The sequence below is a fragment of the Symphalangus syndactylus genome, chromosome 18, assembly GCF_028878055.3.
Source record: "Symphalangus syndactylus isolate Jambi chromosome 18, NHGRI_mSymSyn1-v2.1_pri, whole genome shotgun sequence".
In the NCBI taxonomy this organism is placed as follows: domain Eukaryota; kingdom Metazoa; phylum Chordata; class Mammalia; order Primates; family Hylobatidae; genus Symphalangus; species Symphalangus syndactylus.
The window spans coordinates 14806062-14819640 of NC_072440.2; the positions used below are offsets into that span (position 1 = coordinate 14806062).

General features: G+C 47.2%; 1 protein-coding gene across 4 annotated transcripts in view; it reads left to right on the forward strand.

Moving 5' to 3' along the window:
* PHF21B (PHD finger protein 21B) overlaps window positions 1-13579 on the forward strand; it is a 126272-nt gene that overhangs the window by 96931 nt on the left and 15762 nt on the right. The gene's annotated exons all lie outside the window — the stretch shown is intronic.

Below are 13579 nucleotides of genomic sequence, written 5' to 3' on the forward strand. Positions count from 1 at the left end.
CCTCAGCCTGACCTTATTGTTCATCTCACTGTCAGCAATTTTGTCAAAGCCATTTAACAAATCTCTAGGAAGTTCTGAACTTTTCCACATTTTTCTGTCTTCTTCTGAGCCCCCCAAACTGTTCCAACCTCTGGCTATTACCCAGTTCCAAAGTCACTTCCACATTTTGGGGTGTCTTTTCAGCAACATCCCACTCCACTGGTACCAATTTACTATATTGGTCCGTTTTCACACTGCTGATAAAGACATACCTGAGACTGGACAATTTACAAAGGAAAGAGGTTTAATGGAGAACTCACAGTTCCACATGGCTAGGGAAGCCTCACAATCATGGCAGAAGGAAAGAAAGAGCAAGTCACATCTTACATGGATGGCGGCAAGCAAAGAGAGAGCTTGTGCAGGGAAACTCCGATTTTTAGACCCATCAGATCTTGTGAGACTTATTCACTATCAAGAGAACAGCACAGGAAAGACCTTCCCCATAATTTAATTACCTCCCACCAGGTCCCTCCCACAATATGTGGGAATTCAAGATGAGATTTGGATGGGGACACAACCAAACCATATCACAGGGTCTCTCCATGTTGCCCAGGCTGGTCTCAAGTTCCTGGCCTCAAGCCTCAAGTGATCCTCCTGCCTCAGCCTCCTGAAGTGCTGGGATTACAAGTGTAAGCCACCAAGCTCAGACTCGGTTCCCTTTTCCCTCCCTGCTGTGCCCTTCATTCCACAAGACTCAGTTGAGACATGTTGGCCCCCAGGAGTGGTTTCTAACCACCCTATCCCCAACTGCAGCACCCCGCCCCAGACCCCCTGGGCCCCTGCAGCTCCCAACGATTCTTCCCATCAATGTACTGTCATTACCAAAGGAAACCCCTTGTTCTTCCCTTCACTTTTTCCTTTAGTTGTTCAACATGCCTTCGAGTTTGCTCCCTGTGAGGCTCCATGCCAAAGGCTAGGGATGTCAGGATGCAGGCAGCCATGGTCCTTGCCCTTGGGAAACTCGCTTCCATGGGTAAAGACAGAGATGGCTACCAAGGACTCTAATGGGTTCAAAAACGCGTGTGTCATGAGAGAATTCTAAATGAAGGGCTACAGGAGATGAGGCAAAGGGAGAGAGCTGTTTCCTCCTGGAAGGACTGAGGAAGGCTTTGGAGAGAAGGCATGATCTGCAGGGGTAGAGGAGTTGCCAGGATCCAGCAGAGAACAGGAGGCAGAGGGTAGCTCACCAGCCAGAGGGCACTGCATAGGCAATAGCACATGAGTGGGAAAGGATTCCACACACCCAGACCAGTCAGCTGGGCTTTCGGACTGCAGTAGGGGGTGAAGACAGACGTTGGAGCCTGGTCCTGGAGGGCCTGAATGCAGGCTGACAAAGTGGAGCTTTATTGTTAGGTAATGGGGAGCTATGGAATATCTTTGAGCAGAAGAATGACTTGATTACTGTCCTTCAACACGTCTAAAAAGCCAATGAAGTCAAGGAGCTAAGTGAGGCTGCAGGGTGAACCAAGTCTCCTCTGTGGCCCTGGGTCTAATCGTCTCAAGAAAGTCCGTTCCATTCTGAGGCAGTGTCTGCACCTGCATGTGCACTGTGAAGCCCTGGCTTGGCTTGCAGCCCAAAGCTCCCATGATGGCCCTTCTGTCTCCTCTTGGGGTTCAGCTGCACCCTTAATATTGGGGAAAGTATTCTGGGTGGATGCTCTCTGTTCTCTCAAAGTATTTAATATATCTTAGTCAATTATTGTGCATTTATGCAATTAGTATAATTACATCTAATTACAAAATTAGTGTAAACATATGCGATGACTTAAATAGGTAGAACTTGCAATTACAGCATGTCCTGGGATAAAAATCCTTATTAAAGTTTATTTTAAAAGAGGACCAAGGCCAGGCGCAGTGGCTCACACCTGTAATCCCGGCACTTTGGGAGGCCGAGGTGGGCAGATCACCTGAGGTCAGGAGTTTAAGACCAGCCTGGTCAACATGGTGAAACCCCGTCTCTACAAAAATACAGTGAGCCAGGCGTGGTACCACACACCTGTAATCCCAGCTACTTGGGAGGATGAGGCAGAAGAATCGCTTGAACCTGGGAGGCGGAGGTTACGTTGAGCCAAGATCGCGCCACTGCACTCCAGCCTGGGCGACAGAGCAAGACTCCGTTTCATATACATACATACGTGCATACATACATTCATACATACATAGCGAGAAGAGCTGTGCTGCACAGACTGCTGGACCTTGAACCTGTCAGTGAAGTGTCTTGAGTTAGAGCCTGGAAGCTGGACAGCAGTAGCTGCCCCCAGAAACGTCACGGGATGAGCCAGGGTCAGCCGGTAGGGGTGTGGATTTTTGTGAAGAAACATGATTGGTGTTTGTGCAACTCCGCTGTCACCGCGGCTCCCCAGAAAGTGGCACTCGCCCTCATCAGGGCACATGCGGGATGGCCAGCCCAGGGGTTGCTCGGAGCCATGCTAAATGGCAACAGGGGCTGCAGCAGAAGGGGACGTCGAGTCAACAGCGTCCCAGAGTGACCCATGCACCATGGGGAGGAATATTTCGGTAGCTCTCGGACCCCACGAGGTCCATGTGGGGAACGGCAGAACGAGATAAGACCACGTAGGAGAGCGCTAGCTGCCGCCTGTCCATGCTCAACATGGGTCAGTTTCAGACCCCACAGGAAGGGACTGTTTTTAGCCTGTGGTACAGATGGGGACGCTGAGGCCCAGAGGCACTGATCCTCAGAGATGGGAGCCACACTCAGGCGTCTGGGCTCAGAGCCTGCGGTCTATGCCGTGCAGCCTCGCCACTGGAGACAGCACCTCTGCCTTTGGTCAGGCTGAGTGGAGGTCAGATTTGGGATCAGAACCAACTGCTCAGGACCCGAACCACTCAGTCATGAAGAGGCTGCCTGATACTTTGGGTTATCATCCTTCCCTGATTTTCCCACTTGCAGCTCACAGCTTTTCCTTCATATAAAGATTATGGGTGTGAAAGGGCCCGCATTACCAGCCTTCCCAGGGGGCCACAAGGCTGGCCTCACCCTCCCAGCGCCCCCTGTACTTCCCAGAGATTCCAGCAGGTCAGTGGATCGTGGGATTGTGTTCCTGGCCCTGCGTCCCTCTTTGCTCTGGCTGCTAGGGAGCTCACAGGCCAGTCTGTGTCCCACCTCTAATAATTGTTAGGGCCTATGACATGGCTTCACCTTACTTTCCTAGGCTTACTGTCCTTTCTCCTTTCTTCCTCTTTTACCGTCTGTTTCAGCATGTTGTGCAAATGCCCCACAAAGCCATTTCCTGGAATCAGGATGGATATCAGTAATGAGTGCTCATCTCTTAGCTGTGTTCCGCCCTTCCTGTGACCAAGGCCAAAACCTTCTTGAAGGGCCTGTCCTTTTGTGTGTGGCTGAGACTGCCCGAAGGACACTTGCTCATCTGCCCTTCCAGGTCACAGCCAGGGAAGCCAGTCTTTCATGATCCTAAGCCCAGGGCTCCCAGGCTGCGAACATCCCATGCCCCACTCCACACCAGGCACGTGCGGGACACTGAACACGGCTGGCCTGTTCACCCCATACGAGCGTACAGTGGTGGGATCGTGTCCCCTTTAGGGTTTAGAAACCACAGGCTTAGAGCGACTTGCCCAAGGTTGTAACTGCAACTCAGCTTGAGCCAGCCGGGCCGGGACCTCACATCTCCAGCCTTTCTGCCATCCCTCAGATGCCTCCTGATTTCAGCCATAACAGAAAATGACACCTACAGCAATACATAGAGAGTGGGGACCCAAGAAGCAACTGGGAGTGGAGGCGGAGGCTGGGGGTGGGCGGGGCCACCGTCAGACTGAGGTTCCCAGGCTGCCAGGCTGCCTCAGCTGCCCTGGGGTTTCTCACAGCGAGGGTGAGGTTGCGGCACGGACGTGCTTCCTAGTAGGCTCCTCACGTCTGCAATGCTCTAAAACGCGTGACATGCGTGCACTTACAGGTGTCAAGGTGACGGGCAGCAGAAGCTCAGGGATGTGAGGTGGCAGTGTCCAGTACAGGGCAGCAGCCATCACCCCACGCTGATCGCCACTGAGCCTCACGGCTGACTGTGCTTCCCCTTCCTTCTCCCACTGTCCTCACGGCGGCTGCACAGTAGCAGGGGGCAGGAATTACAAGGTTCGTCTTATAGATGAGGAAGCTGAGGCTCAGAGGCAAACCACATGTACGATCATGGGGCTGCATGCTAAATTCAGACAGAACCTGGGCTTCTGGCTCCCAACCCAGGGCGCTCTCTGCCCCCTCCTGTCCCAAGGCCTACAGCCTGCCTGAATGAGTCTGGCTGCCCTCAAATCAGCACATGCCCTGCAAAAGGCAGTCAGAGCAAGGTCCCAGCCCCCGCACCTCTCTGGGCAAGCCCTGTTCACACACACAGTTTGGCCCTGTGCCCAGCCCTCCTTCCTGTCTCATATCTGCCCAGGGCTACTGCAGTGGACCCCAGCTGGTCTCCCTGCCCCTGGATGGCTTCCTGTCTATTCACCCTGCAAATGATCTTTCCAAAATTCAGAAATAAGTAAGTCACTCCCTCTCTTGAAATCCGTCCAAGCACCCAGTCCATCAGGAAGACTCTGGGTTCACGTGAATGGACCTCTCCGTTTCAAACCCACAGCAACCCCAGATACAGTGGAGAGAGAGGGGATAATGATGGAGCTGAACGTTGCTGTGTCCCTAAAACACGGCAGCCAGGGACCCACACCCTTGGCTGTCGGGCTCCAGGTTCGGAATTGAGCAAGGGTGACCCTGAGGGTGGGCAGCTCACACAGGGCAGTGGGTTCCAAGAATTCCTTGGGTAAGAGACCAGGCTTCTCTGCTGGTCCGGGCCACAGCCAGACCTAGGGAAGTGGCCAGCGCTGAGGCAACTGCAAACTTGCTGAAAGGGAAGGGTAGGCGTGAGGGAGAGAAAAAGAAAGAAATTGTGCCCAGCACTTCAGGAGGCTGAGGCGGGCGGATCACGAGGTCAGGAGATCGAGACTATCCTGGCTAACACGGTGAAACCCCGTCTCTACTAAAAATACAAAAAATTAGCTGGGCGAGGTGGTGGGCACCTGTGGTCCCAGCTACTCGGGAGGCTGAGGCAGAAGAATGGCATGAACCCAGGAGGCGGAGCGTGCAGTGAGCCGAGATTGCGCCACTGCACTACAGCCTGGGCAACTGAGTGACATTCCATATCAAACAACAACAACAAAAAAAAAAAAAAGGAAAGAAATTGTGCCCAGGTAAGTCTCTGCAGAATTCTGACATATACGAAATCTCATGCCAAGGGCGGCGATCAATGAGATCAACATTTGGAACATGAATTTATTCCAGGTGAAGTGAATTGTGCTAAATGCTCTAGCAACAGCTTTTAAATAAGCGTGTTTAAGATGCACAAAGAAAGGAGTAATGTCTAGAAATAAGGAATAATGAAGCACAAAAATCAAGGATATAAAACAATTAGATGAACATAAAAATTCGAAAATTTGATGATGAAAAACATGGCGATGAGATGTCATTTGAAAAGCCTACTAGATGGCAGGAACCGAGATAATTAGTGCTTTTGAATAGGACACCGTGTATGGAGCACAGAGATGCAAACATGTAAAAGAAAAAATACGCGGGAGCAGCCAGGGACAGAAAGCAAGTGGGGAAACCTTGCTTTCACCTCATGGAGCTTTCAGCAGGAGGGAGTGGATGTAGGGTGACGGGGCAGGTGGAGAAGCAAAGCTGAAGAATGTCCCAGGATTGAAGAGCGTCTGAGTTTTTAAATCAAAAATAGACTCCATCTCTCAGGCGGGATTAATAAAAGCAAATCTAGGAGGCTAGAAATTCATGTCAAAGATAAAGAGAAAAATCATAAAAAACTACCAGGGCAAAAACAGCGGAATGACAGATGTGCCAGGGGCCTCCAGCAGCCTCAGCCAGACGACCACAGAGCAATAAATATCTGCAGACAGCCGAGGGAAAGTCGCTGCCAACTCAGTATTTTATACCCAGTTAAGTTGTTTTTCAAGAGCAAGGGCAAAAGAAAGACATTCTACACATAGGAAGACTAAGGATTTTATCACCCACAGACCATCCTTAAAAGAACTGTGCTTTAGCCAGAAGATAGATGAAGCCAGAGGCAGCCAGTGGGTATAAGAAACAACTGAGTGTATAGACTGTTAAATTATAGGTAGATGTATTTAAGTGTAGACTGAAAAAAAAATCCAGTTTTGTTTTGCAAAGCAGATAAAAGGAAAATTCTAGGCAACAGTAACAAATTGGTTGGAGGTGATGTTTTAGAGGGAGTTAGAACATGCCAGGAGCAGTGTAATTTGGGGAAGAAGAATAGAAATATTAACTCCAGCCTTTATTAGAAACGTGTATAGTTAGAAACATATGCTCAAAACATTTAGGCTAATCAGTGAAAAAAATGTAATGCCACCTATAATTTCTAAATCAGCAGAGGAAAAAAAAGTGAATGTGGAGCTTTTTTTCCCCAAGAAGTAGGAAATGAAAAAATAAGGATACACTGAAAATACAAATACAGTAGAGGAAATAAGTCAAAATAACTCAGTAACCATAATAAATGCAAATGAAATCTTCCTACTTTTAGAGAAATGAAAACAGGCTTAAAAACAACACAATCCAGTTGTATGCTGTTTGTTCGAGGCATACCTAAATAATACCAGAAAGGTTGAAAGGAATGAAAAAGATATATTAATGTAAATACTAAAGGTACATCCATCAAGATAATTTAACAGTCACAAACTTATGTGCACCATAGCAACATCGTTTGGGATATGTATTTGGTGGAAAAGTAATTGTGCAGTTACTTTGCACCGACCTAATAGCAGAATTGTAAGGCAAATTTGACAAATCCACAGAATACGGTTTTGAACACACGTCTATCAGAATGAAGCCAGTTGATCCCACAGAGCAAAAAGACTTGGCTGAGCTTCCAGAAGGAACAGAGCAGCTACTTAGAACTGAGACTCCCCCTGCATCCCCTATAAACTAATAGCAACAAGAATTTTTTTCTTCATTTTGTGGATTTCAGACATGAGCAGAGCATCAGTAGACTGGGCAAGAAGTGTTAGTGTCATCAGAGGCAGCAGAGGTCAGGGCTGGGCAGCAAGCCGATGGTGCAGTAAGCAGTGGCCGGGAATGGTGTAGGGGATTCCAGAGAGGGCCAAGGAGCCACAGGCTGCAGAAAAAGTCAGTGGCATGCACTCCCTGAAGATCAGAAGTCCATCTTGAAGTGCCTGACCTGGCCTTAGCTTAGACAGGGCCAGGTCAGGCAAAAGCTGGGCCTGAGGTTATACAGAGAGAATGTGCTGGAGGAGGGAGTGCTTGGTGTTGTCAGGTCTTAGAAAGTGCCAGGCAAAATATGTCTCCTGGAGGGATTGCACCTGCAATCTGTAAGGCATCCAGGAACAGGGAAGGTGGCAGAAACCCTCTTTGACAGTGGGGGAGAGGCAGAGGAGGCGTGGTTAACCAGAGAATCCCACTGAAGGTTGAAGAATGAAGTCAATTGCTTTGGCAGGAGAGGCAGAGCCTTTGAGTTGCTTCTAGAAGGCTAATGTAATCCTTTTCCCACCTGCTACAAATCTCCAGTATAGGAAAATTCAGCTCATTTAGTTATGTTTAACAACAAAACATCAATATGAAGCTGCTATAAGCAAAAAATACAGGAAAGAGAAGCTATTTTTACCATAATACTAGGAAAAAAATTTGATATCTTGCTGTGATTTTTTTTTTTAAAAAAAAAGAAAACAATCAGCACTAAGAAGGAAACTACATGGCTAAAATACACAGATTTATGGAAGAGATGGCTAAGTGGCTAAATTACTGGAGAGAATTAACCATGAGCTGGAATTATTCATTAAAAAATAAAACCATCCCAGAAATGGATGCATAGCTGAATGAACACAGGGGGCCATGGATACAGCAGAAGACACAGTAAGGGACACCAGAGGCAGAAGGGGGAAAAGTATACAAAATTCAAACAATAGTTATTTTATTTTTATATATGCTTTATTAGGTTCTTCTTAAGAAATTTAGAACACCAATTTGTGAGGGATAAACTCCACTCATCAGGGCAAACACAGGTCTCAGGTAGCCCTGGAGCTGAGGAATAGCTTTGATATTCAGTAAAGTTTGCAAGTCCACAGCTTTTTGATGATCAACCTTGTGCTGCCCTGTAATCTTGTACTTCTCTGTTTCTGTGTCAAAGAGCTCTCCTTTCTGGCGTCTGGGGTTCAGCAGCATGAATTAAGCATCAGTAAGATGTATTGGGATTTTCACATTGCTGATACCAATTTTGGTTGAGGTGGCAATGGCAAATTTCTGGTGTGTCCTCAATTGAGGACCAGAGGTCCAGACACAAGTAACAGCCACTGCCCAGCTCTTCAGGAAAACCACCCCCTTGCCTCTGTGGTGCCCAGTGAGGATGATCAGAAGGTCCCGGGGGTGATGCTGGCTTGCAGTTTTCTCCCATACTGACTGAAGGGGTTTTTGCCATGGCTCAATAGCTTCCAAGGCATGTCTTCAGTAGGAGAATATCTAGGCATTTTGTGAAGTTGAACCACCCGGGTACCACCATTCTTGTCACCACCAGCTGTTTGTAACAGTTGCAAGAACCTTCTCCTTCTTTTTCTTTTCAACCTTGGATTTAGCAGCTGAGTACTTCCTCTTGTACACTGCCTTTCTGGAATACATAGCAGATTGGGAATATCTGCCAATTCCTCTGACAAGGATGGGATTTCAGCTTCAATGGGGACTCCCCCTTGGGCTTTTTAGATTTGAGGTTCCCTCTTTTCACCTTGACACCAGCATCAGCCTTCTTGGCTTTGGGTTTCTCCTCCTTAGTAGCTGGCTTCTCACCATCTTGCAAGACAGAAGAGAGAACTCAATAATGAGTTTTTAAGCTTCAGAGTAAGTGAAACTACAGGAGGCAAGCAAAGAAGATACAACACATGTATAACGGGAGGCATCAAAGAAGGAAACCAGAATGACTAAAACATTTCCATAATTTCCTGCAATTAGGTGAATTTGGCTGCCCTGTGGTTGGCATTAGCTCCTGTTTCTTGTTCATAACCTGTCCTCAAATGAGTGTCGGTAGAGGGGACTCGGGGAGGAGAAGATGATGTGAGGAAGCAGAGGCACCACGTTCCCAGTGTTCTCCCAGCCCAGCCTTCCCAGGTCAGGCCAGTAAAACGGCTGCCAGCAGCTCAGGGTGTCCTAGAGTCCCTGCCACTGTCCAGTTAGTTAGACACAGGGTCCAAAAGTGATATTTGAACCAGGTGGCACCAGACTGCTGCCAGACTGGTACTGATTGGCCGAGCTGCTGGATGGCCCCAGAATTCCCAGTCAGGCAGCTGTGCAGCCCCCTCAGCTGCTCCACTGATTTCCCACCTATGTGGGTGCACATCTCACAGGACTGAATTTGACAGACCTCACTTTTCATGGTATGGTGATACTTCACTTTTTGAAATACAATTCAAGGAAAATGTCCTGAACTTTTAAAAAGACTTTATAATCTGCATCTTGAAAGGACACATTGGGTCCCAGGGACAGCTGATGTGTGCTCCAGGGGGAAAATGTGCAATGCTGAGACACACCCAGTGAAGTTACTGACTGACTGTGGAAACAAAAGAATCCTGTAGGCATCCAGGCCAAAAAAAAAAAAAAAGAGTCACTTTAGAGGGAAAACAATTAAGCTGGTGTCTGACTTTTCCACAGCCACATTCAATTCCAGGATACACTAGAGTAACATCTGCAAGATAATAAAGAAAGAAAGAATGAGCCAAGGATTTCATATGCAGCCAAGCTGTCCTTCAAGTTTAAAGGCTACAGATAGAAAGTTGTAAATCTAGCCGGGCGCAGTGGCTCACGCCTGTAATCTCAGCACTTTAGGAGGCCGAGGTGGGCGAATCACTTGAGGTCAGGAGTTTGAGACCAGCCTGGCCAACATGGTGAAACCCCATCTCTAGTAAAAATACAAAAATTAGCTGGGCATGGTGGTGGGCGCCTGTAATCGCAGCTACTTGGGAGGCTGAGACAGGAGAATCGCTTTAGCCTGGGAGGTGGAGGTTGCAGTGAGCCAAGATCGTGCCACTACACTCCAGTCTGGGCGACAAAAAAATGTTGTAAATCTTTGGAGAGTTCAGGAAATGTTCCATGAGCCATTTATGAGAAACTGCTGGAGACCCAAACCGAAGCAACCAGGAGACATGGGGAAACTTCGGTACCAGCACTGGGGTGAGCATCAAATGTATTTAACTACGGGTGAGGATGTCAGAATAGAGTTTAAATATGACGTGCTCCGATAATATATAAAAGATTCATTTAAGTAAAATTGAGAGGAGAAGGAGGGAAAGAAGGTGCGAAGTGGAAAGAGTTCTCAGATTAGCTTATCTGTAGCAGTTGGGACTTTAAATGAATCAGAAAATACCCTTTAAAGCTGAAAAATTAGAACTATTTTTAACAGCATAGAAGTAAAAATCGGAAAGGAGTAAACTATTCGAGATGATCTGGAAAACCCAAGAGAATTGCTGAAAAAGCTGCAGACAATAAGAGAATTTGGCATTGCAGCAGAGTGTAAAATTAATGTAAAAATATCACTAATCTTCATAGCAACACAGTAACCTGTTAGAAGCTTTATACACAACCCCATTTACGATTGCAGCAAAAAGATTAAATGCCAAGAATAAACATAATAAGAATATTCAATGTATATTTGAGGAAAAATTTAAAACCCCTTAAGACAGAAGGAGGGAAAGGAGGAGGAGGAGAAGAAGGAAGGAGAAGGAAGAAAGGAGAGGAGAAGGAGAAGAAAGAAGAGGCTGGGTGTGGTAGGTCACGCCTGTAATCCTAGCACTTTGGGGAGGTGAGGCAGGCAGATCACCTGAGGTCAAGAGTTCGAGACCAGCCTGGCCAACATGGTGAAACCCCGTCTCTACTAAAAATACAAAAATTAGCTGAGCTTGGTAGCAGGCACCTGTAATCCCAGCTACTTGGGAGGCTGAGGCAAGAGAATCGCTTGTAACCAGGAGGCGGAGATTACAGTGAGCTGAGATCATGCCACTGCACTCCAGGCTGGGTGACAAGAGCGAAGCTCTGTCTCAAAAAAAAAAAAAAAAAAAAAGAACGGGCATGTCATAGATTTAAGTAGGAAAACTTAATAATATAAAACTGTCATTATGCCCAAAGTTAATTTATGATTTTAACATTCCAGCAAATCCACCAGCTGATTCCCTCATTCTCAGAGCTCCCTAAGATGGTTTCTGAATTTCACATGAAAAAATAAGAGCCAGGAAACTGAACGGGAAAAACAGTGAAGGGATATTCTAATCCTCCCGGATATTAAAATAGACCCTAAAACCTTGAGAACTGAACGTGTGGCAGGAGCTCCTAGAGAGGCAGATTTAAGAAACAAAATAGAAGGCCCAGAAATAGACCCAAATAGATCTATGATAATTTCGTTTATGATTAAAGTGGCTCCTTAAGTCAGTGAAACATGGAAAGATGGAATTTTCAGTAAATGGTACTGGAACAAATGGTAGCCATACAGAAAGCAGTGAGCCCCGACTTCCCACCGGGCACACCAGGACCCGTTCCAAATGGATCAAAAATTTCAATGTAAAAAGTGAAACTTTACAGACTAAAATTATTTTATTACCTCGGCACCTCTAGCCAGGATCCAAAAAATCAAAACACTGCAAAAGAAAATATCGATGTTTTATTACAATTTAATTTAAAATTTTAAAAATTAAAAATTGATACATTTGAAAATTTTTACTACAATTTAAAAATCGATACTCTTTTTTAAAAAATCTAGATGCATGGCAACAAAATGAAAAAAGCCCCGCCTGAGTGGAGCCTGATTCCCAGCTCCTTAAGTGTGAGCTGCCCATGGTGACTTATTCCCAACAAGTACGGTATGGGGGCACGGGGCGGGCACAGAAAGAGTGGCTTTGCTGAGTGGAGCTTGGCAGACACACTTCAGCCAGTGACCAGTGTCACCAGCAGCGATGAGTCAGGTGGGTGGTCTGCGCCCTTGCTGCAATGTGTTGAGAAGATGTGTTACCTCTGTGATCTTCCTCCCCCAAACCCATCACCTCAGTCCACTCATGAGGAAAACATCAGACAAATCCCAGTTGAGGATGGCTCTGCAAAATACCTGACCGGTCCTCCTCAAGCTGTCCAGGTCATCAAAAAAAAAAAAAAAAAAAAGACAAGCTGAGAAACTCTCACAACCCGGAAGAGTGTAAGGAGGCATGATATCTTTTTTTTTTTGAGACAGAGTCTCGCTGTCGCCCAGGCTGGAGTGCAGTGGCGCGATCTCAGCTCACTGCAGGCTCCGCCCCCTGGGGTTCACGCCATTCTCCTGCCTCAGCCTCCCGAGTAGCTGGGACTACAGGCACCTGCCACCTCGCCCGGCTAATTTTTTGTATTTTTAGTAGAGACAGGGTGTCACTGTGTTAGCCAGGATGGTCTCGATCTCCTGACCTCGTGATCCACCTGCCTTGGCCTCCCAAAGTGCTGGGATTACAGGCGTGAGCCACCTCGCCTGGCCATATCTAAATATCATGTGGGATCCTGGGACAGAAAAACGAAGGGCAGGGCACAGTGGCTCACACCTGTAATCCTAGCGCTTCCAGAGGCAGAGATGGGAGGATCGCTTGAAGCCAAGAGTTTGCGACTAGCCTGGGCAACATAGCAAGACCTCGTCTCTACCAAAAATTTAAAAATGAGCTGGGTGTGGTGGCGTGCACCTGTAGTCTCAGCTACTTGGGAGGCTGAGGCAGAATTGCTTGAGCCCAGGAGTTTGAGGCTTCAGTGAGCTATGATTGTGCCACTGCACTCCAGCCTGGTTGACAGGGTGAGACTCTGTCTGTAAAACACAAAAAGACTGAAGAAATCCAAATAAAGTATGGATTTTAGCTGATGTACTGATATTGGTTCTTTAGTCGTGATGAACTGGGTGTGGGGTATACAGGAACTCTCAGGAATGAGTCTTGCAACTTCCGTGTAAATCTGAAACTACAATAAATAAGCCAGCCCCATAAATAAAAGATAAATGGGGAAAATATATTGCAAGTCATATCCTAGACAAGGAAATACTGACTCATGGATTCATCAGATACTCACAAGCACCTACTCTGTGGCCGTCCCTGAGTGAGGCTGTGGGGGTTGGTCTTCTTTACAGCGTGGTGGCCGCAGAACTCCTGGCAGGCTCTCTCTCAAGGCCAGCAAGAGAGCCCCACTCCCGTCACCAGCAGGGGTCTTATGTCACATCATACACCATAAGAGTGGCTCCAGCACCTCTTGGCCCTGCGATGTTACCTAATCCCAAGGGATTAGGTAACAAGGCAGGGAATGATAGGGGGTGGCTACACCGTACGGTAGGGGCTTGGGGGCTGTTCTAGATTCTGCCTTCCACCACCGAAGAATGTCAAATGAAAAAAAATGCCCTAGTGAGCTGTGTAGACAATACAGTGTCATGACCTTTTCACAAGTCAAAAACAGGTAAGGGCTGGGCATGGTGGCTCATGTCTATAATCCCAGCACTTTGGGAGGCTGGGGCAG